The sequence below is a fragment of the Chionomys nivalis genome, chromosome 8, assembly GCF_950005125.1.
Source record: "Chionomys nivalis chromosome 8, mChiNiv1.1, whole genome shotgun sequence".
In the NCBI taxonomy this organism is placed as follows: Eukaryota; Metazoa; Chordata; class Mammalia; order Rodentia; family Cricetidae; genus Chionomys; species Chionomys nivalis.
Window position 1 is genome coordinate 41,970,151 of NC_080093.1, and position 25,172 is coordinate 41,995,322.

A 25,172-nucleotide genomic window follows, 5' to 3' on the forward strand; every position below is an offset into this window, starting at 1 on the left:
CTACTGGGGTTATATTTAGGAAGTGGTCTCCTGTGCCCATGCATTGCAGACTACTTTCCACTTTTTCTTCTATCAGGTTCAATGTGGTCAGATTTATATTGAGGTCTTTAATCCATTTGGACTTGAGTTTTGTGCATGACGATACATATGGATCTATTTTCATTCTTCTACATGTTGACATCCAGTTATGCCAGCACCATTTGTTGAAGATGCTTTTTTTTCCATTGTATAATTTTAGCTTCTTTATCCAAAACCAAGTATTCATAGGTGTGTGGTTTAATATCTGGGTCTTTGATTTGATTCTATTGGTCAACCTCTCTGTTTTTATGCCAATACCAAGCCGTTTTCATTTCTGTAGCTCTGTAATAGAGCTTGATGTCAGGGATGGTGATGCCTCTGGAAGTTCCTTTATTGTACAGGATTGTTTTGGCTATCCTAGGTTTTTTTGTTTTTCCACATGAAGTTGATTATTGTTTTTTCAAGGTCTGTGAAGTATTGTGTTGGGATTTTGATGGGCATTGCATTGAATCTATTGACTGCTTTTGGTAGGGTTGCCATTTTATTTTTACTATGTTGATCCTATCTATCCAAGAGCATGGAAGATCTTTCTATTTTCTGGTATTTCCTTCAACTTATTTCTTCAGAGACTTAAAAGTTCTTGTTATGCAGCTCTTTCACTGCTTTGGTTAGTGTTACCCCAAGATATTTTGTGGCTATTGTGAAAGGTGATGTTTCTCTGATTTCCCTCTCAGCTTCTTTATCATTTGCTTATAGGAGGGCTACTGATTTTTTTTTTTTTTTTAGTTGATCTTGTATCCGGCCACATCAGTGAAGGTATTTATCAGCCATAGGAGTTCTCTGGTAGAGTTTTTGGGGTCATTTATATACACTACCATATTATCTGCAAATAATGAAAGTTTAATTTCTTCCTTTCCAATTTGAATTTTTTTGATCTTTTATTATCTTATTGCTATTGCTAAAACTTCAAGAACTATGTTGAAGAGATATGGAGAGAGCAGACAGCCTTGTCTTGTTCCTGATTTTAGTAAAATCACTTTGAGTTTCTCTCCATTTAATTTGATGTTGGCTGTTGGCTTGCTGTATATTGCTTTTATTATATTTAGATATGATCCTTGTATCCCTAATCTCTTCAAGACCTTTATCATGAAGTGCTGTTGGATTTTGTCAAATGCTTTTTCAGCATCTAATGAAATAATCATATGTTTTTTTTCAGTTTATTTATATGATGGATTGCATTGATAGATTTTTATATGTTGAACCATCCCTGCATCTCTGGGATGAAGCCAACTTTATCATGGGGGATGATTTTTTTTTTTGATGTGTTCTTGAATTTGCTTTGCCAGTATTTTACTGAGTATTTTTGCATCCATGTTCATGGGAGTAGTATTATTGTTTAATTCAAACTTTAATCCATGATGATCCAATAAGACACAGGGGGCTCCATTTTTTTTTTTGTATCAGTGGAGGTTTGCTTTGTTACCAAGTATTTGATCAATTTTAGAGAAGGTTCCATGAGGTGCTGAGAAGAAGGTATATTTTTTTTTTGTGTGTGTTTGGGTGGAATATTCTATAGTGTTCTATAGATGTCTGCTAAGTCCATTTGACTCACAACATCTGTTAGTTCTCTTATTTCTCTGTTAAGTTTCTGTCTGGTTGACCTGTACATTGGTGAGAGTGGAGTGTTGAAGTCTCCTACTATTGGTGTGTGGGGTTGATGTATGATTTAACTTTCAGTAATGTTTCTTTTACATTATGTGGGTGCTCTCGTATTAGAGGCATAGATGTTCAGGTCTGAGATGGATCTTGATGAATTGTTCCTGTTATGAGTAGATAGTGTCCTTCTCCATCTCTTCTGACTGATTTTAGTTTGAAAACAATTTTGTTAGATATTAGGATAGCTATACCCACTTGTTTCTTAGGTTCATTTGATTGGAAAAATCTTTTCTCAACCCTTTACTCTGAGGTAGTGTCTGTCTTTGAGGTTGAGGTATGTTTCTTGTATACAGCAGAAGGCTGGATCCTATTTTCATATCCATTCTCTTAGCCTGTGTCTTTTTATAGGTGATTTGAGTCCATTGATATTAAGCCATATTAATGATCAGGGGTTCTTGATTCCGGTTATTTTTTGGTAGTAGTGTTTGTGTGTTTCCCTTCTTTGGGTTATGCTGGTGGGGAGTTATCAGATGCCTGTATTTTTGTGGGTGCAGTTAGCTTCTTTGGGTTGGGTTTTCCTTCTAGTACTTTCTGTAAGGCTGGGTTTGTGGATATGTACTGTTTAAATCTGTTTTTGTCATGGAATATCTTGTTTTCTCCATCCATGGTGATTAAAAACTTAGTCTGGGCTTGCATCCATGGTCTCTTAGTGTCTGCAGCACATCTATCCAGGACCTTATGGCTTTCATAGTTTCCATTGAAAAGTCAGGTGTAATTCTGATAAGTTTACCTTTATATGTTACTTGACCTTTTTCTTTTACAGCTCTTAATATTCTTTATTCTGTATGTTTTATGTTTTGATTATTATATGGCAAGGAAATTTTTTTTGATCCAGTCTATTTGGTATTCTGTAAGCTTCTTGCAGATATCCTTCTTTAGGTTGGGAAAGTTTTCTTTTATGATTTTGTTGAATATATTTTCTGTGCCTTTGACCTGGAGTTGTTCTCTCACTTCTACCACTATTATTCTTAGGTTTGGTCTTTTCGTGGCGTTCCAGATTTCTTGGATGTTTTGTGTTAAGGATTTGTTGGATTTAATCTTTTCTTTGACCAATGAGTCTGTTTCCTCTATAGTATCTTCAGCACCTGAGATTCTTTCTTCTATCTCTTATATTCTGTTGGTTATACTTGTCTCTGTAGTTCTTGTTCATTTATCCAGATTTTGCATATCCAGGGTTTCCTTGGTTTGTGTTTTCTTTATTACCTTTATTTCAGTCTTCAAGTCTTAAACTGTTTCTTTCATCTTTTTGATTGTTTTTTTCCTTGGGTTTCTTTGAGGGATTTATTAATTTCTTCCAATTTTTTTGTTTGTCTTCTGCTCCATTTCTTTAAGGGAGTTTTTCATTTCCTCTTTAAAGGTCACCATCATTTTCATAAAGTTACATTTAAAGTAATTTTCTTCTACTTCTTCTGGGTTAGGATGATCAAGTCCTGTTGTGTGACCACTGGATTCTGGTGTCACCATGTTGCTTTTTAGGCTCTTGGAGGAATTCTTGCATTGGCGCCTACCCATCTCTTTCTTTGCATCTTGGTCCAATCCTTACAATGGCTGTCTGAGTGTTTGGGAGTTTTTCTTGTTCTTCTCTGTACTGCCAATGTCTGTCTCAGAAAGCCTCTGAGGTCTCTATATGCCTGCTTTCTTTGCTCTCTTGGTGCTCTCTCCCAATGCCCTCAGTGTTGTAGCATGCTCTTGGTCTCCTCAGTATTATAGCAAGCTCTCAGCTTAGGAGGTATGTGGCTAGCAGCTTGGGGGTCCAATGGATGGATTTGGGTTTTGGGGGAGCCTAGCCACAGGAAATTCCCTGATGGCTGGCTAGAAAAGCTGAGGGAGTTGGGGGAGGGGCCCAGGGTTTTGTCCCACTGGGGAGGTTCTATAAAGTAGGGTGTACCACTCTTTAGCTGTTCACTCACCTCTTAACTCCCCTCAGTATTGGAGCAAGCTGTGTTTCAGAGTTCCGCTGAGGTTGCCGGAGCCATTAGTCCTTTTTGTTCTCCACAGTTTTGTTCCTATTTTCATGCTGTCTGTGCATATATGGTTTTATGTATCTATAAAGTTTAGGACCCACAAATCAGAGAAAACAAACATGTGATATTTGTGTCTCTGAGACTGAATTTTCTTAGTAGAATTATAGAATTGTCTCTAGTTGTATTTATTTTTGAATAATTGACATAGCTTCATATATATATATATATATATATATATATATATATATATATATATATATATGCCTTTTGAGAATTCTCCATACTGATTGCCATAGTGAGTAGACTAATTTATATTCTCACCAGTAATAGGGGTTCCCTTTTGTTCATACCCATGTCAGCATTGTTAATGACTACTATCTTAATGACTGCTATTCTCACTGGGATGATATGGAATCTCAGGGTAGTAAATCTGTATTTATGGGTTTTTCTTTGACCTTATGTTTCCTATTTTGAGATCTGTCAACTTTATCTATTTCTATCTATCTATCTATCTATCTATCTATCTATCTATCTATCTATCTATCTATCTATCTATCTATCTTTGTCCTTTGTGGGTATTGAGCCTCTGCCAGATACATGCAGTGTCTTAGTTATGTTTCTATTGCTGTTATAAGACACCACGATCTCGTAAGGCAGCTCTTACATAGGAAATCATTTAATTGGGACTGGCTTATAGTTCAGAGGTTTAGTCTATTGTTGTTATGGTGGGAAGCAAGGCTGCACGCAAGTAGACAATGACACTGGAGAGGTAGCTAAAAGTTCTATATTTTGATGTACAAGCTACAGGAAGAGAGAATGATACTGGGCCTGACTTGAGCTTCTGAAACCTCAAAGCCTGCCCCTCCTGACCTCCCACACTTCCTTCAACAAGGCCACACCTACCCCAACAAGGCCACACCTCCAATAATGCCATCCCCTATGGGAGCCATTTTCATTCAGAACACCACATGCAGCTACAAATTATCTTCTTCCATTTTGTAGGCTGCCTCCTAATTCCATTAAATGTTTCTTTCACTGCCTATGAGCTTTTATTTTCATGAATCCTTCTTGTTAGTTATTGGTACTATTTCCTAAGCAATTGGAGTTCTGTTTGTAGAGTGCTTGCCTCTCACCGCGTCTGGGACAGTTTCCCCTACCAGATTTCTGTAGTGGGTTTACTTTTGGGTCCTCTGTTCTGTCCCCCTAGCTCTTATGTCTGCTTTTATACAAATTACCACGCTGTACTTGTCTATGGTGTAACCTGGAATCTCATATGGTAAAACTTTCCACTTTGATTTTTTTTTTGCTCAGGATTGCTTTAGCATTCTGGAGTCTTCTGTGCTTGCATACATATTTTAGGATTGTTTTTTCTATTTCTGTGAGAAACAAAATTGAAATTTTGATGGAGATTGCGTTGAATCTGTAAACTGCTTTGGTAGCAGAGCTGTTTCTACAGTATTAACTCTCCCGGTCTAGAGCATGGGAGTTCTTACTGTCTTTTCCTCTTTTCTAGTTTATTCCCTCCGTGCTTTAAGGTTTTTTTTTATATTTATTTATTTATTTAGTATACAATATTCTGTCTATGTGTATGTCTGCAGGCCAGAAGAGGACACCCGACCTCATTCCAGATGGTTGTGAGCCACCATGTGGTTGCAGGGAATTGAACTCAGGACCTTTGGTAGAGTAGGCAGTGCTCTAAACCACTGAGCCATCTCTCCAGCCCCGCTTTAAGGTATTAATTAGAGAAATATTTCCATTCTTGATGAAGCTTATCAGATATTTTATTTTCTTTTTGAAGAAATTATGAATGCATCATTTAGCAATTTTGTTATTGATATATAGGAAGACTACTAATTTTTAGTACATTTTTATTGAAAAATACTTTGTGAAAATTTTTATCAGACCTAAGAGTTTTCTCATATAGTCCATAGGGTCTCTAATGTATGAAAGTATATCATCTGCTACTAAGTATAATAATTTCTTCCTTTCCTATTTGTATCTGTTTTATTCTCTCATTTTCCATTGCTCTAGCAAGACTCTGAGAATTCTGTTAAATGAGAGTGGAGTTTCTAATAGAAATGACTTTACTTTCCTCTCATTTTGTATAATATTGGTTGGGTGTTTGTTTCATTTAGTCTTTATTATGTTGAAGTATATTCATTTTATTTTATTTCTTCAGGGGTTTTAACATGGAGGAATGTTAGATTTTTGTCAAAAGCATTTTCTGCCCTAATAAGCTAATAATTGTGATTTTTGTCCTTGAATCTGCTTCTATAATGTGCTGTTTTTATTGGCTTGTGTGTGTAGAACCATCCCTACATCACTGGGACGAGGCATACTTAATCACAGTGCATGATATTTGATATGTTCTTGGACTCAGTTTGCAAAAGGGTTCATTTATTTATTTGTTTATATCAGCAATGTTTGCATCTCTGTTCCCCAGGGAGATGGCCAGTTTTATTCTTCCTGTTGTCTGTTTATCTGGCTTCAGCATCAGTGTAACACTGGCTTCGTAGAAGGAATTTGATAGTGTTCATCCCTCTTTCTATCTTATGGGATGTTTTGAAAATCATTGACATTTTTCTACTGCAATTGCTATATGTATAAAATTTGAATTTTTGGAAACTTTAGCGGTGTCATCGCCTGTGGCAAAAAGTTTCTCGGTGTTTTGAGTGTTGACATTGAGTTTTCTTGTTTGTTTGTTTGTTTTGAGTTAATTCTAGAGTAATTAACAGCCATATTTCTCAGAAATGTGCAAGTTATGAGTTTGTGTATTTTCTGTAGTTTCTCTAGCTATTGATTCCCAGCATGACTTCATCATGGTCACATAGAATACCTGAAGTTATTTCTGGGGGGAGGAAGGTATCAGTTTTTCAATGGTGTCGCCACTGATAGGTTGTCATCTAATAAATAACCTCCTACCCATGCTCACAGAAGCAACTCTAATTAACGCCAGTGGGCTACATACAAAAAGACGACATGAAGGTTTCAGGGAACATAATAGTTTCAGCAGGGGTCAGATGGTTATGAAAGAGAGTAATGAGGGTGGGAACAAATAATATGCATGTTTAAAACTATAAAGGGAAAAAAGGGAAAAAATATTTCAATTTTCCTGCATTAAAGACTTGATTTTTTATCTTACTGCATCCTCCATTTTAGAGAATGTTGCATGGGCTGCTGAGAAGAGCGTGGGTTCTGTTGTGTTTGCATAGAATGTTACGTAGATAACTATGAGGTTCATTTGATGGTGCTGTCCTTTAACTCTGATCTTTCTCTTATTAGTTTTTGAAATGATGACCTATGTATTGGTGAGAGTAGAGTGTTGAAACTACCTATTATTATTGTCTTGGGGTTGCTCTGTCTTTTTACCCAGTAATGTTTGTTTTATGAAATTAGTGTTTGGAACTGTAATTTCCTTTGGATGAATTGTTACCTTTTTTTTTTTTTTTTTTTTTTTTTTTTAATTTTCAAGACAGGGTTTCTCTGTAGCTTTTGGTGCCTGTCCTAGAACTAGCTCTTATAGACCAGACTGGCCTCAAACTCACAGAAATCCGCCTGCCTCTGCCTCCTGAGTGCTGGGATTAAAGGCGGGCACCACTACTGTCTGGCGAATTGGAGAACCTCTTTATTATTCTGACTAGTTTTAGCTTGAAATATATTTTATCTGATACTGGATTGGCAATTCATGCTCTCTTTCTTGTTCCTTTTTCCTGGAATATTTTTCTCATTATTTCACTCCCAAGACTGTTTCTGACTTTGATGGTAAAATACATTTCTTGGAGGTAAAAAGATAGATGGATCTTGTTTTGCAACTCTGTCTGGTAGTCTTTTTCTTTGGATTGGGGAATTTAGTCCATTAACATTCAAAGTTACAGATGAAAAGTGTGCATTAATTCCTGTCATTCAGCAGTGTTTGTTACCTTTCTGTTCCTTAGTTAGTCTTCTGGTATGGTTTATTAGTTCCGGAAGTCTCCTAGATATGCTTAGTTTTCTCTTCAGTCTGATGACTCATTCAGTTCTCTTCTGGAACAAAGGTTAACTGGTCATGTATTCCAACAGCTTATTTTTTTTATATAATGTAAACATCTTTGTAAAAAATCACATTTATTTCTCTCTCTCTCTCTCTCTCTCTCTCTCTCTCTCTCGTGTGAGTGTGTGTGTGTGTGTGTGTGTGTGTGTGCGTGTATGTGTGTGAGATGCATGATAGTGGGAACATTCACATGCCATGGTATACGTGGTAGTCAATGGACAATTTTGTAGAATCTATACTCTCCTACCTTTATGTGGGTTCTGTGGACAGGGCTCTGGTCCTCAAGCTTGCATGACAAATGCCTTTACCTGTTAAGACACTTGTCAGGCTCCTATTGAATATATTCTTTATGCTTTCAGACTGAAGTTCTTCTCCGTCTCAGCCTAAGACTCAGAAGTTTTGTGTTAGAACAGTGTTCCAGGTGTTCACACAAAGTATTCTCTTTATATTTTCTGACTGTCTTTATTGATGTCTGATTATTCTAATTCTTTTATCTTGTCTTTCATTCTAGATATTTTCTCTTTTACTTGATGCATTTTATTGGTGAAACTTTCTATTGAGCCATTTTTATTTGATTTATATACTTTGTCTATAGTTTCTAAATTTTGCTTTTTCCCCACTATTTATTTTTATTGAATTTTCTTCATATGTATTGAATTCCTTATTTCATTCAGCTCTTTGCTTAATTTTTCTTTGGATTCATTTAGGAGTTTATTTGCATCTTGATTCTATTAAACATTTTTGTAATCATTCTTTTCCATTTTATGTCTTGGTGGGATTTTATCTAACTCACTCTCACTGGGAGCCCTTACTGTGGAACTGGTACTTTTGTTGGAGTATTTGTACTTGCTTCATGTTCCGTCCCATGTTTCTTATATTACTGAATTGACATTCCCATACCCGTGGTTGTTTGGTTGGTTGAATTTTTTTTTTTATCAGTTGTGTTATCATTTGAAATATTTCAGAATTTAGGTGGCGCTAAGTTGTGGGAGAGTTGGGGTGAGTAGTTCAGAAGTTAATACCTCAGTCCCTATGCTCAAGGAATAGAACGTTAGCTGCAGAAGCAACCAATTACTGCATGGCTCTCTATGCCAATGTAATACTAGCTAGTTATAAAGAGTGGCAAATAGAGGACGACCATGTCAGCACAGCATTGTGAAGACTAGATTACCAGTCACTAAGCTTAGCAGTGCAGAGGTGAAGGCAGCCTGGGTAAGGTTACAGATTAGCATTAGATTAACTGAGAAAAACAACTGTGGTGGGAAAAATATCGGGCAGGGTTTGGGAAGCTGTTAGGAACCATGGAGCTTAGAGACTGTTAAAGTTTTCAAAGTTTATAGTTGGAAAGTAAAATGAGGAGGGTTTGGGGAAGAGAAAAGAATAGAGGTTGGAAGGAGGAAAAATGTGGAAGTGTGTGTAGGGAGAATGGTAAAGGTACACTGTAGGAGATGGGTAGAGGTGTTTGTGCAGCGATCTAACAATATAACTGAGCAATATAGTAGCTAAAGCAATATTGTTGCAAGGTGATTCTACCAAAGAGGAGATTAAAAAATAAAAAAAACATTAAAAATTTAAAAATAATAAAAACTAACAATAACAACAAAAAGTCAAAGTGTAATAACAGTACATTAGTTTTTTGTTTTTTTTTTTTTTTTTTTTTTTTTTTTTTTTTTTTTTTTTTTTTTTTTAAATCATGCCAGTCAGTATTTCTTCCCTGGGAAGGATTCTGAGTTCTTTTCTTCCTGGTGATATTTCATACAATAAACTGTTCTCTTAGAGGTGCAGTTTGCAATTCTAGTAAAAGGTTGTTGAGCAGAATGGGGTTGTGTATCATTCTAGTGGGGTTGTGTATCATTCCAATGGGGTACGGGCCAGTGATTGAGCTTCTGAGTTGAGCAGTATGTTCTTAGATCCCTCATCGATTAGGCAATGCGTATGTGTGTGTGTGTGTGTGTGTGTGTGTGTGTGTGTGAGCATGCACACACAGTGTGGTAAGGCATCATGAGAGCCTTTAACATGCATTGTCTCTAACCTCAGTGACAGCCTTGGGAGGAGTTAGCCATATCTAACAGAGTCACACATTAGCCACTTTCCTTCAAGTCCACTTAGCTATTCGTGGCCTTTTGACTGCCTAGGATCTGCTGCAGCTCTTCCCTGGGGCTATTTAACATCACTGTGCAGGAGTGCAGCAAGGGCTCCTACTGATATCAGTGACCACCTCAGGAGGGGTCCTGCCACAACCTCAGTGTCACACCTTAGTCCTTTGCTTCCTGCCCTCAGAGATGAATGGGGTTCTGGCTCTGATGGCTCCAGGGTCTACTGTTGTTCTCCCATAAGGCTGTTCTGTGGTCCTGGAATGTGGGGAAGGGAGACTGTAAGCCATCTGGTGGTTCCTACTGACCTCAGCAAACCCTTTGTTCTGTTTTTAAGTCTTCTGCTGTCAGCATCACGTCCTATCATGTATCCTATTATGGTCTGAGCCAGGTACATCTGCATGCTTGTGGAGGACAGGGACACATGGATAATTGGAGCTAGCTGATTAACTAATTTAGCTGAGTCAGTGAACTCCAGTTTCTTTAAGAGACAATACCCTGGCGTCTACTCTCTGGAATGGCTAGTGCTTTAGTGAAAGAGATCTTCCAAGTGCAATGAGAATGGGATAACACTGAGATCTATACAGACAAACCTGTCTTGGTACTTTGAAAACACCCAGTCATCCAGTTGGAGTAAACGATGGAGGTGTTTGATGGTCCCCTCAAGCTTCATGGTTTCTGGCCTCTACAGTGAGTCTCACAGCAGACACTGGTTTCAGAGGCTGATACATCCAGGCTACCAAAGCCAGAGTTATCCTGTTTCCAGTCACTGAGGTGGGACCTTTCCCTATACACTTCCCTGTCTGGGTCAGGCCTCCTGCTCCCTAGACCATTGGTTTGTTGATGCCGAGTCATCTTGCTCTCTATGGCTCTCTCCATATCCCAGGTTTGCTCTCATTCTGGAGCTCTGGCATGTTGAATTCTGGCTCCCCAGCTTTGTGATTGTTCCCCACTGTTTGGTCTCTAGGACAGCTCAGCTTTAAACAGTAGTCACAGGACAGTGCTTGCCACAGATCCCTGAGCTGGGGGAACTTCAACTGGAGGAGTCATTGTCTCAGCAAGACCTATGGTAGACTGAGGTTTTTGGGAACCAGGAGCTTGTCTTGTGGGTTAGGTTACCAGTCATTTGAGTAGACCTGCCTGGCTCGCCTTCGGGAAGAGGTGTCTGTTCCCTTCCCTGGCTCCACCCTGACTGCTTCATTTGCCTTTCTTCATTTCCTCTTTTTGGCTGTCCTTACCCTTCACTTTGTAGATTTATGAAGCTCTTCCTCTTTCTTTAAAGTGAAATCTGGTTTTCTTTTTAAAAGATTTATTTTATTATCTTTAATTATGTTTCTCTGTGTGAACATGTGCCCATTAGAGCAGGTGTCTGAAGAGGTCAGAAAACGAATATCCGATCCCTTGGGTCTGGAGTTACAAGAGATTGTCAGCATGTGCATGTTGGGAACTGAACTCAGGTCCTCTGCAAGGGCAATATGTGCCAGTAGTCACTGAGTGGTCTCCCTGGCCCTGTTTTCATATCTTGCTCTTTCTTCTTTCTTCAGTGCATCACGAGGAGGTGGTTGCTAGTCTGCCAGCTTCGCAGAAGTCTCACTTGAGCTGTGTCTCTGGAAGAAGAGGGAGATAATACAGTTCAGTGGTTTCTGTCTTTTGGACAGAAAGAGGTGCTAAGAGTTTTAATTTCAACAGGAATGTGGTCATGTATAAGGGCATTTTTATTATAATTTGATTTGAACATTTCATACATGTATACATTAAAATATGATCATATACCTTCCCCCATTTCTCCATCCCTGCCAAACTCCTCCAACATGTCCTCCTTTTAACTTGATGTAATACCCCCCCCCTTTTTTTTGATAACTAACAAAGTCTAATTAGTGCTACCCACATGTGTATGAGAGTAGGCCTATTCCTTGGAGCCTGATAAACCTCCCTCCAGATAAGAATGGTTCTCCCTCTTCCAGCAGCTATTCACTGCCAAGAGAGCCTCCATAAAAGGTGGAGCCTGGCAAGACCCTTCCCAGCTATGTTGGAACGTTGACTGGACCAATCTTGTGCAGGCTTGTGCAAGCAACTATAGCTGCTGTCGAGTTCAATGAGTGCAATAGTCATGGCGTGTCTAGGTGACAACATTTCACAGCATTCCCTATATTCCAGCTCTTAAATTCTTTTGTCTTCTCTTCTCGGATTTTCCTGAGCTTTGGTTGAGAGTGGGGTGACAAATATGTTCCATTAAGGGCTGAGCACTTACAGTCTCTTACACTTATCACTTTGATCGTCCCAGCTATGGGCTTTTGACCAAGATTACAATACCCGGTCTGAAAATCCCTTCTGTGAGGCAGGTCTTAAATCTAATCAGAAAGTGGTTAGTTACCCCATAACAGCCATGCCACTATTGGTGCCAGTGGACTCATTTGTCTGACAGGTTGATATTGTAGCATGCAGGTTTCAGTGCTGGGCAAGAACATCCTCTGCCAGTGATCTGCACAGCACCTTCTGGCATTCTGGAAGCTAGCCAGCTGAGGGGAAGTTTCCTGCTGATTCATTTAAGGTTGATACTCTATGTGAGTATGAATATCCCCCCATCTTTCTTCCTCTTAAATTTTGAAATAATTTATTTCATCATGTATTTCCTTTTTCTCAACTCCTTCCAGGTCCTCCCCAGCTATGCACACATGCACACGCAAACACACACATGTGCACATGCATACACACACATGCACACACATAAAATTAAAACAAACAAAGCAAAATGAAGCCAAAAGCCCACAAAAAGCTATGATATTCATTCTGTGTTGGCTAACTACTACTGGACACAGAGCCTGCCATAGAGTATGGTGAATATACTTAGTGGCACTCCATTAGAGAAACACAATTCCTTTGCCAGCAGGTATCAATTATGTCCATAAGTCAGACCCTATGTACCTTCTTCATTTCAGCTTGGGGATCCTATCTTACTTGATCCTGCGATGGTCTTATGTGTGCTGTCACGGTCTCTAAGTTCATACATGGATCATTGCTGTTTTGTCTAGAAGACATTTTTTACTTAAAGACATATTTACTTGGAGTCATCCATCCTATCTGTCTCTTACAATCTTTCAACATCATCATCTGAGAAGATCCCTGAACCTTGAAGGGAGAGGTTTTATAAAGACATCCCATTTGGACTGAGTGCGCCAAAGTTTCTTACCCTCTACACATTGTCCAATTAGGGTCTCTGTGTTAATTCTCATCTACTACAAGAAGAAGCTTCTATGATGTGGGTTGAATGTGGCATTGATCTATGGTATAGCAATATGCCATTAGGAACCATTTTATTGCTATGTTCATTTAGCAAAACAATAGTAGTAGGTTTCCCCTAAGTCCATGACCTATTTAGTTTCGCATTCTTAGTTACTTTAGCAGTATCAGGAAACAGTTTCATCTCATGGAGTGCACCTTAAATTCAATAAAACTATGATTGGTTACTTCCATAACATCTGTGCCACTATTGTACCAGAGTACATTGCAGGCAGGTTGCTGTTATAGCTTTTAGGGTTTGTAGCTGGGTGAGGCTGATGCTTACCTATATCCTCTGGTTGAATGCAAAGTAACTTCCAGTACCACTAATGCTACACAGCAGGAGTAAAGCTTCTAGTTAGGCACCAGTTCAACGTCTCCGTGTTTCATGACATAAATAAGTATTGTCTTAAGCAATCTGGCCTACCATCAGATTGTGGAGAGCAACCAATGGCTTTAGAAAGAGCCTGTGATGTTTAGGGGGACCCTTTGGGCAATGACTCAAAAAGTTGTAACCCATTCCTATCACTGGAGGTCTTATTTGGTGGCATAAGATGTCTAGGTTTGGCATTGTCTCTTCTCTTATTTGGTGACTCCATTTAGATTTCTTTTATATATGTATTTATTTCAGGAAGCTTCTACAGCAATAGTCTTTCATGTGTTTGTTAAAAATATGGCCTTTAGTGTTAGTTGTCCCTTTACTCTTCTGTCCCACCCCTTCCCCTATTTAATCCTACTCTTACAGTCCCCCTTTTATCTCTCCATAATATTGTATTCTGTTTCCCTCCCTTGGGAGATTTCATCCTTCCTAAGACTGGAGTGGGTCTTAAATCCAATCAAACATCAATTTTTTTTATCCCATAACATTCTTGTCATTATTACACACACCAGCACAGCTTGCCACTCCAGTGTTATTGTAGTTCACATGGTTCATAGCTAGGGGAGACTGTTGCTGACTTCCTCCTCCAACAGTTTGCATAGCTACCTTCTGGAACTAAAAGTTAGGCAACCTGGAGAAACTTTCTGTTCAGCCTCAACTTGATTTCTACATGTCATATGACTAAAATGTGTGGTGTCTTTAGCAATAGGGTCTTACCATCAAATTCTGGTGGGCAACGAAGAGCATTGGAAGTAGTTTGTCTTGTTGGTCTCTGACACGACTGACCAAAAGCTTGAGGGGAGGTATGCCATGACCCCTACTGGGCTTTTTATTTAACAACCTGTGGCTTCTGGGAGTAGCGTCAAGTCATCATTCTCCATGTAGGAGAACGCCAATGAAACTATTTGACATTAACAAATCAACCTGAAGCTTATAACATAGTAGTTTCCATATATCCTTTCCAATTTCCTCATTGTTAGTTCCTCTTCTGCCATACTTTCCTCTGTCCTGCCCCCACGACATGTTTTCAATTCTTTGTGTTATTTCTTTGAACATATCAAATATTCGCCATATTCCATCTTTGATAATTTCAGTATGAGAAGTCTTTTGGGAGCTGCTTCTGCTGGTTGTTATGCCACAGATTCTTGTTCACAGTACATTTGTAGCTTTACATTTTCTTTTGTGGACTTCATTGTGAACTCATGTTTATAAGAACATAGAGGGAATTATTTGGGGATTGATTGGTGGATGCTTTGGCCACAGACCTAGAGGGGACTTTCATCTTGAGTTAAATTTTGTCAACTTGATTGGATTAAGAGATGCTAAGAAAATCAGTAAATCACACCTTTGTGCATTTGTGAACATTTACAAAGAGGATTCGAGCATACGGACCCAATCAGACTAAACAATCTTCTGATGAATTAAAAATCTGAGTGACCTAGTGGGAGGTGGAAGAACTCTAGAGGTGGGGCCTACTTACTCCCCACCTGTTGGGATATGTCTTTTCAATATATAGCTGGGTACCAGCCCCTTTCTGTGTTTCCTTCGGTTTGGCTGCCACGAAGTAAACATCCCTAATCCACCATGCCTTTCCTGCCCAGATGTTTATCCTCACGACAAGTCCACAGCTATGGAGTCACATCAGCATGCATTGAAACTATGAGCCAAAGTAAATCCCTTTCCTCTTATTTTGTCCAGGTACTATGAAACTAACCAGTATGAGTATACTTTAGCTTTTCAGTTTTTGATTCTTGAGATCTTGCTAACAGCGTGAGGTCTCACAGATGGTCTCAGTCTCCTGACTTTATGCCTCTGTAGGCAGAGTAAAATTCTAAGCCCTGAAATTGGGGTCTGACATCCAGGCCAGTGTTATCCTTGGGATGGAGATCTGGTTTGTACTTCTTGCTGGATAAATGCATGGTCTTGCTTTGTCACTGGCCTCAAGGATGTTTTTCCTATTATCACATGTGCTCAACCATGTTTGTATGAATGTATGTTTAAACCTGAGCACCCGAACTATGCTATTAATTTTCAGATGTGATGGCTCTGCTTGCTGCCACCACTGCTCTCAGCTCTTGGTTTGAGGTCCACAGCAGAGAATTGACACGACAGCTTCCCCATTCTGCTCCATCTTTCTGGCTGTTCTAACAGGTGTGTCCTTTGCTTTTGTTATTGTAGCCTATTTTTAGAATACCAGTGTAGGTTCCAGGTCCCAATTTTCTCTGTCATTTTCTCCTGTGCTTCTGCTTACATGAAGCCCTCGTCTGGGTATTCCTTTACTCTACCTTCCCCCAAGGACTGTCTGTATCCCAGGCCACCATCACGGCTTCATTCTAAAGCTCTTTCACTAGCCTGCTTCTGTCCTTCCTTCTAAAAGGGAGTGTCCCCCTTGATTCCACTTACCCCTTTGCTCTCCGCCAAGAGGAGGTTTGGTATGCGTCTTTTCACACTCTGGCTGTTACTAAGGGTGTAGGCCTGAAACATTTCTACAGAACAGATCAAGAACAATGTATTAGTTCTAAAATATGCAGAAAATCAGCTATGCTGAAATTAATATGTATTTAATTAATCTAAAGAGTGTGTTTAATGTTTTATTTAGCAGTTTAAGGTAGTTTTAGGTATGCGAATTTCAGGTTTTCAGGAAACAGACCGCACAAGTTCTATTTATATTGCTTTAATCCCTTCCAGACTGGATAAGAATATAAAATGTGTATATATTTGCACATGCAAAAAATCAGGTGCATTTATGTGTGCACATGTTTTTACAATAAGCACAGAGGTACATAGTCTTATTTAAATTTTTTATGTGTTAGAAACATGCAAATTGGAGCCGTAAAGGTCTCTGAATTGGTCTCTCTCTCTCTCTCTCTCTCTCTCTCTCTCTCTCTCCATTCAGATGAGCACAGAAAGTGTTTTTAATCACTCCAGAAGGTTCCCATGTACCCTTCCCTGTTTACAAGCCCCCTGTGCCCCAAGGTAGCCACTTTAATTTCATTCAGCAAGATTAGCAACAAGCAAGTGATTTCCTCATCTTTTTCTCTGAGCTGGTTTGTTCATTCTGTTCACTTTTTATTGGAGGCACTGAAAAATTTGTATTTATTTTACCCTTTTATTTTGTGTCTTGTATTGGCAATGCCTTTTTTTCTATTTCTTCTAATCCTTTCTCCTGTCTATTAATCAAGCTTAGGTTCAGGTTTCAGTTATAGTGAGATTTATATTATTTTGATGAAAGGATTCTCATATACATTTGACTTAACAATGCCTTAAAATGAATCAGGATTGTTATTCTTCCCTCAAACCCCCTAGGGCTTTAGAATGCTTTAATTCCAACATTTTGCCTTCATTCTTTGATATTATTTATAGCTACTTTAGTTTCACTTTATTGAAAAAGAAACTCTAGATCAGCTAATGCTATTTTTTTCTGTAGGTTTATGATATCTTTGCTGGTGTCGCTATTGGCTGATGCATCTCAAGGCTCCCCACCCCCAGTTGCCATTTTCTTCTTGCTCACATACACTTTTTATATTTCTCACAGGATGCATACACCAGCAGAAAACTGTCTTATATTTTTGGATCAGAGAAGGCTTGTTTTACTCTGGTGTTTACCAAGGTTGAATTTGCTCTTTTGACTACCCAGCTACTACCCTCAGAGTTAGGCCAGTTGGAGGAGTATTTGTTTGTTTATTTATTTATTTTGAATTCTAATCTGGCAGATGGAGCAACAGTCTTTTACGACTCATCCCATTTTGAAGGTGGCTGTTCCTAGCTCTGGTTAAAATGTACCCAAATCCAGTAGATCCTGTTCTTGGGGGTGGCTGTTAGCATGAGGGCTCACATCATGTACTATCGCTCTGTCTTCCTGTTCTGACTTTGTGTGTAGCTTTGTGGTTTATGTGTAAGAGATGATGCATAAAAGTCAATAGCTCTGAGTTCTTCAGGGCAGTTTTCTGGAAGTTTCCTGGCATACCATCACTAGCCTCTCCTAGTGAATGAGCTTTATTCTTACTTATCGTTCACCTGACCAGCCTCTGACCATCATCCTGAGAATACCAAGTATCAAGCTGCCTATATTATGTACACAGGCATTTGTGTAAGATGTGGTTTGTTCATTCATCTCTGCATCTTTTGAACACCTCTGAAAGGTTCTGTATAATGTCTGAGATAAAGCAGTGGACAAAAGATACCGAGTACCTAATTCTGTGTAGCTTATTTCATAGTTACGGGAAAGACAAAAACAAATGTATCCTACTTAAGATGCATCACGTCTCAGTCAATGACAACTACTAAAGAAACAAATCAGTCAGGGAAGTGAGCTAGAGAAAGCTGATAGTGGTGTGGTGGCTATTTTAAATAGGCAGCCAAGGTTGTCTTACAGGAAGAGAAACACTGGATGGAGACTTAGTGGGGCACAAGCATGTTTTGTGGCAGGGGAAACTTTGGGCAGAGAGTACCAGTGCTCTGACCCTGAGGCAGCAGGAGGGAAGCTGGTAGATTTGGCCTTAGAGTCAGGGAGAATGGCAGAACAGGGACAGTCTAAGTCAGGCTTGAGGAAGTTAAGCGAAATGAAGAGTCCTTCTGCTTTTATAGAGGAAAACATACTCAAGAGTTATTTGATAATTCAGGGTAAGAACAAGATTCATCTGAATCATCACTCATGTTAGCAAAGTACAGACTTGAAAGATGAGGATCACTGATGTCCTTATTTCATCTGAACTACTTGATATTTCAAAAATATGACAAAAAGGAACTCGAGAGAATTGCTCTTGCAACATCTTGGGAAGAGCAACTTGAATATGTTTATTATAGAGCACTCTTACTTTCTAAGGTGTTGATACGTGGGTATGTACATGCCACTCTTGGTACCAATTTCTACATTCATTGTTTTTTTGATTGTTGACCTAATATGCAAACTTAAGAGAGGAAGGGTTTATTTTTTATCACACTCTGAGGGCATATCCCAACATGGCTAGGAAGGCATGGTAGCTCTGTGGTAATGGGAACATCTACTTGAGACACCTTACTCCTCAGGCTTCAGTAGGACAGGAATAAAGCCTGCTGTTTTCATGGTTCCTTGAAATACCTCTCTCTCTCTCTCTCTCTCTCTCTCTTACACACACACACACACACACACACACACACACACACACACACACACAGACACATACACACACAGAGGGAGAGGATTCTAGAGTTCAAAATAACTACTGGGATTTTAAAGTAGATTTCCAAAGCCAGAAGAATAATCAGAAACTTGAAGATATATTAACTGAGACTACTTAGTAAAAATCAGAAAAGAACAAAGTAAAGAAAGAAGTAGAGCCTGAAAAAACTTTTGGATACCATTAACTTTATCAAAATACCCATAACAATAGACACAGAATGAGAAAAGTGATAGATCAGAAAAGTATTTAAGGAAATAATGACTTGAGGTTTCCCAAATTTGATGAAAAACATTAATCTGAAAACTCAATAAGTTCTGTGACATTCATGTGGATGAACTGAAAACGATTTCATCTAGAAATGGTAGAACCAGCCTGCTTGCTGATAGCCAGTCAAGGAGACGGCCTTGAGATCCGTGACGGAAGCAGCTCTTTATGTACAACTGTGATTCTTATTCTGCTGCTCAGTGATTTGGGATTAGAGGCCCCAGGGGTGGTAGGGGATGGGGCTGGGGTGGTGGGGGATGGGGCTGAAGAAGTGGGAGGACTTTTCAAGGGGCTCAAATTAAGACTTTCAAACCAGAATTCCATGTCCACTAAAACTATCACTTTAAAGCTAAAGGTAAACGAATATATCATCTTACACAAAACAGAAAGCATTTGTCTCTGGTGAGCCTCTTGTAAAACACTTAAGAGTTGGCCTGGTGAGATGAGAACTCAGCAGGTAAGGTGCTTGTCCCTGGTTAGTTGGGAACTCATCAGGTAAGGTGCTTGTCCCACACACTGTTAATTCGATGTCTTGAACCCATCTAAAGGTAGGAGGAGAGAACAGACTCTACAAGTTGTCCTGTGACAGCCGTGTGCCATAGCACCCCCATCAAGAACATAGACAGTAGTAATACAGTTTTAAAAATTAAAATAAGTGTCAGAGTCCTTCAGGCTCACATTAAAGAAATTAAACAAGAACTTGAATCCATGTAAGAAAATAGGCAGCATTAGTTAAAGCAATAGCACAGGCAACTTAAAAAGATTATATGAATATAGTTTTTAAACTTTCTCCTGTGTGGCTTAAAGGAACCTTCATAGAGCAATAATTGAGCAATAGAGTAAAACTTCATAGGATAACAATGATATATGTGTGTGCGTGTGTGTGTATGTGCTAATGGGCACACAGTAGATAAAGGTACATTTTATGTGAAAAGATGCTAGAGACGAGTAAACAGAGCTGGATAGTCTTGAAGGTTTTTTTTTTTTTAAATAGTATTAAAAGTAACTTGGTATTAATCCAAATTAGATTACTGTAAGTGAAGATGATAATTGTTCTCTTCCGGGAAAGACTAAGAAGAGAAGATGTGATTTTTATTTTATTATGCTATTTCTACTCACACTTTACTGGAGATAATAGCCAGATAATTGAGTAAGAAACAAATAAAAAGCATGAATACTGGAAAAGAAGAATTTGGCTTATATTTACAGATCACATGATTGTATTTACAACAAATTCTAAGAAATCATTAAAAAGCCCATAAAATTGAAAAGGTCAGCAAGTTTGCAGGATGCAAAATCACTATATTAAACCAGTGGCATCTTTTCATATTAGCAAGAAACAACCAAACATTAAAAAAAAAAAAAAAACAAACCCAATTTCACTTCCTATAGCATTAAAGGAGAGAAACAATTAGGAGTGCAGTGGACAATGGAAGTGCAACACTGGACTCCTGAATGCTGCAGAGCAGGGTTGAAGACGCTTGGCAAAATCTAAATGAATGGAAAGAATGCTCACAGATGAGCTACTGAACGCTGTTGATGTAACCGCTCCCAAGCAGGTCTGCAGAATGGACAGAATCCCTTTCAAAACCTCTGATGCTTTTTTCCTTCCAGTGACTGACAAGCTGACTTTGATATTCACTTGGAAATCCAAGGTGCCTAAATAGGCAAGACAATCTTAAAGATGACTGTAGGATTCATACTACCCGAGTTCAAAATTGATATAATATCCTCTGAAGAAAGCCTTAATGAAATCCGGTTCCTTGCATGCTAATAAAAAAGGAATACAACGTTACATCAATCAAGAAGGCTGCTGGGATAAAGACAGATGTGCTGATTAATAAAATTGAGCTTCTAGTAATCCTTCTGTTTTAAGTTTTTATTTTATTGGTAAAAAATGCTTATGTATGTGCCTGTGTGTGAGAATGCACACATTCACACAGTCTTGTGGGTCCTATGGAGGATGTAAGAGCATGACGTATGTGCTGGACACTCACCTCGGGTCCTCTGAAAAAGCAGTGGGTGCTCATATTGACTGAGCCATCGCTCCGGCTCCCATGTTTTTAGACAATTTCTGTTCAAGGATATATATATATATATATATATATATATATATATATATATATATATATATAAAAATACATGGACAAAAATATAATCTTGTCAACGTTTGATGCTGGCACTGTAATTGTCCACCTATTGAAGAATGCTCCTGGACTTATGTTTCCCATCATAAGCAAAAATTAATTCAGCACAAATCAATGTCTTAAATGTAAGAGTTAAAACTGCAGAAACTCTGTGTTTAAATCACATTGACCTTGGGTTAGTCAATAATTTCTTTTTTTAGAAAGTGTTTTGAAATTCTTTTTATGTGTCTGAATGAGCATCTTGCCTGTGTGTGTGTGTGTGTGTGTGTGTGTGAATAGCATGTTTGTGCTTCGTACCAAACGAGGTCAGGGATCCGACCTCAGAGTCCCTGGAACTGGACTTTAGGAAAGTTGTAAGCTACCATGTTAGTGTTAGAACTGACTCTGGGTCCTTTGCCCTGAACATCAAATAATTTTAACTGCTGAGTCATCTCTCTTGCCTCTATAATTTCTTAGGTATACCACATAAAGCAGAAGCGACCCATTAAAAACATATCTGACTTAATAAAAATTAAATTCCTGCATTATAAAATTAGTGAAAATGAAAACTACACAGTGGGAGAAAAACACATCATGTATTTTACGTGATTTGTATTCTTTTAATACATAAAACAAATGACCAAGTTAAAGGTGCATAAGATAATTAAAATGAACATTTCTTTAAAAAAGACACACGAATGACCAATAAGCATATTGAGAAATGGTTCATACCAACCAGCAGTATGAAAATTCAAGTAAAATATGCATGTGATAGGTAGTGCAAGTGTGGATGCCGTGCAAAGAGTTTGGGGGAAAATGTTTAGTCAATTCTTAAAAGTAAAGTTACCATGTTACTCAGCAAATCCTCTTCAAGGTGATATTGAAAAAGAATTAGAACATACCCACATAAAAGCTGTGCATGTAGTTTAATTACTGAACTACTTATGCTGGAAAATGACTGCAGCTGATGTCTATCAATAGTTTAATAGCTATAGGAAATGTGCTGGAACCACATTGTGAAATATTTTCCAGCCATAAATGAATGATTTATGACTTACATGAACATGATATCCCATAGGTAAATCTTGTAAACATGCTATGAGATGGAGACAGGGTAGAAATGATCACATGGACTGCAATTCCATTTATATGAAAGCACAAAACATGAAAATCCATGGAGATAGAAAGAGCTCGGGGAGGAGGCAATGAGACTGCCTGCTAATTACGGCACTGCTTTCCTGGGTAAGCCACACACTCTGGAATTAGACAGTGGTAATCATTGCACAACGTGGTTAATATGAAGAGAAACCTTGGAATTGTATAATTTATAATTGTAAATTTCGTGGTGAAAGGTTTCTATACTCCGGTATTAAGCCCTCTCCACCAATCAAACGACCCAATGAAGAATCAATAAATCCAGGTTTAATCTGAGCAAAGCATTCCTTAGTGGCCCTAGGGGAAGAAGAGAAACCCAGGAGAGAGACCCACCAGGCACGCTGGGGGTTGGGGGCTCTTCTAAAATAACATGTAGGTGTGGTCGCAGCATCTCTGGGGAAGGAACCACCAAAGGTGGGTTTTCTTAGGGGCGGGGTCTGGAATGGGGCAGCTCCAGGAAGCTGGACATTCCAAACACAAGGCATATGAAAAAAAAATGGCATCTTTGAGGCTGCTGCTTGGTGTGCTGAGGGCGGGGTCTTTAATGGGGCCACCCCCAGCAGGGGATTCCAAAAACATGGCATATGAAAAAAAATTGGCATCTTTGGGGTTTTTCACAACAGGAAAAAAATGCATGTTAGAAATGTATTCTATGTTTCTAAGTAATAGCTAAGTGATGACCAGTACATTTGTATCAATGACGCTAGAGAAAGGAGGTAGCTAGGAGATCATTGCGTTCTTCACGAAGAGCACTGGATCAAAAGTCCTTAATATTTCGGCGGTTGTTTAGAAATCCTTTCTACTCAGAAGCATCTAGTACTTGTCAGTGTTGAACTGCAGATATGGCCCCAAACTTTGTCACAGAGGTTTGTGCCAAATGGCCCGCCCGTATTACCTCTGGGAGTATGTATGTATACACCACTTTGTAAACTGTAGCTTCTCCTCTGTACAACAGAGATTCTTTATGCTCAGGGGCAAATTATATCCATGCCAGAATATGAGTTTGTAAAAAAGCCTAAATAATTTATGCAAGACATCTTTGACAACCTGCATGCAGTAACAAAAGTCAAAATAAAACAGTAAAGGAGACTTTACTGTTATCCAAAAGCTCCAATGAATGAACTTGCCATTAAGGTTTTTTTTTTTTTTTTAGAGATCAGAACCTTTGTGTTTTGCCAAGCACAGCTTTGTCTAGCTCAGTGTATATTCATGTCAGTGTATATACTGAGTATTGTAAGTTTTATAACATGGGATGCTATGAACATAATCACACATGTTACACTTTGACTAATACATGTGCTCTGTATACGTATGTACCGTATTTATATATCTACATGTGAACAAGCACAGGATGGGAAAATGAACTCACGTCTTACTGAAATTTGATGTTCTTTTACCTAATATTATTCAGAGATGCCCGTGTTTGAAATATGTTTCTGATCTTTTTTTGTGTGAAAATATAAAAAGCCCTTCCAAGAATAGGAAGCCAGTTTAGGAATGAAACTTCCTCTCTTGCTTAAAGGGCTGTGTTTTCCTATGCAAATGTGGCAAAGCCCAGAAATTAGCAATGACTGCTAAATTAACACACTTGAAGAGCTTGGCTGGTTCTAATAGGCAGTCAAATGGTCTTGTTACATTGTAATGGTGCCAAGCTAATTGAAGTGATTACTGTTGCTCATGAGCAGCCTTTTTGAAGTAGAAGTCTTTTAAATTATCCATAGACGTTAAATGTCAGACACTATTGTGTAATTATACTTTGTAAATGCTGAATGTCATAAGGCATCACAGGTAATTGAGGTTTACAGAGAGGAGCTTTTTCTAAACCTAATTGGGCATCAATTCTTTGTCACTTTTTCTGAATCTAATTGGGCATCAACTTTTTGTGCCAGGGGACACTCCAATGCTTCACAGTCTCCCTGTCTCCCCTCCCCTCTTCCTGATAGACCTTCTCATGGGGCCCTACATGCCAAGATGTTTCCAAACCACTGGGCTAACAAACGGCTGTTTGTCTCACCCCGTGGCGTCTTCTGGGACTGTGATGCTGGTTTGGGATTTCACAGACTGAAGCTTTCTGAAGCCTGCTGTGGCTATCATGGCAGAATGAGGCCATCTGAGCGGAGCATCCCTCCTTGGGATCTCAGCGTGTCCTGGGATTTTCACTGCTGTAGTGATGGGGTACTGCATGGGATTTTTGAGATGCCATAAGCAGAGGATTTTCACAAACCAAAAATAGCCCTTTGTTTTCTACCCCTCTTGTTTCATAGATTGTGTTAGAGTTCATATCTTCCATTCCAACTTAAAAACACATTCATGCAAGCAATTTTCCCCTCTGCTTCTGTGACAGCAATGTCTGAACTCTGAGGCAAACTTCAGAAGGTTTGCGTGTCTGACCAGTGTGAGTTCTGTTCTGACCAAATGGTGAATACAGCCAAATGTCTTGCTGTTCACTGTGAATCCTTCCATTTGGCTGACTGGGACTATATTAAAACAACACTGGTTTTAATCAGTGGCTGGGAGAAAGTAAACACAATAGGATTTTGCTGCATGATTCTTTATATATATGTTTAATTGATCACCAGTTTTATTAACCAAAACTGCTGTTATCTCACTATGACCTCATGGCTGCAGTCTCAGTGTATGCTTCTAGCGGGCCTCATCTTATGAAGATCCTGGCTTGTCAGGCTATCTTTTTCTGTACTTTTAAAAAGTATTCATTATTCCCTGTAATAAATTGAGTTGCGAGTAAAATGCTCTTCAATCTGCACAAGGAGGCCCTGGGAGAAGGGTTGGTGCAGGCAGAAAGAAGTATGAATACTTTCGATGCTCGAAAACAAAAAGAAGAGCCAGGTGTTCTTGCTGAGTGCATTGGAGAGTTTCCTGATATCTGAAGATAGATGCAGAGATGCTCACACGGACGCTCGGAGTGGTCCAGCCTTGCAATGGGCTTCAAAGAACTCATATTCATTGATTATGATTCACGTCATTG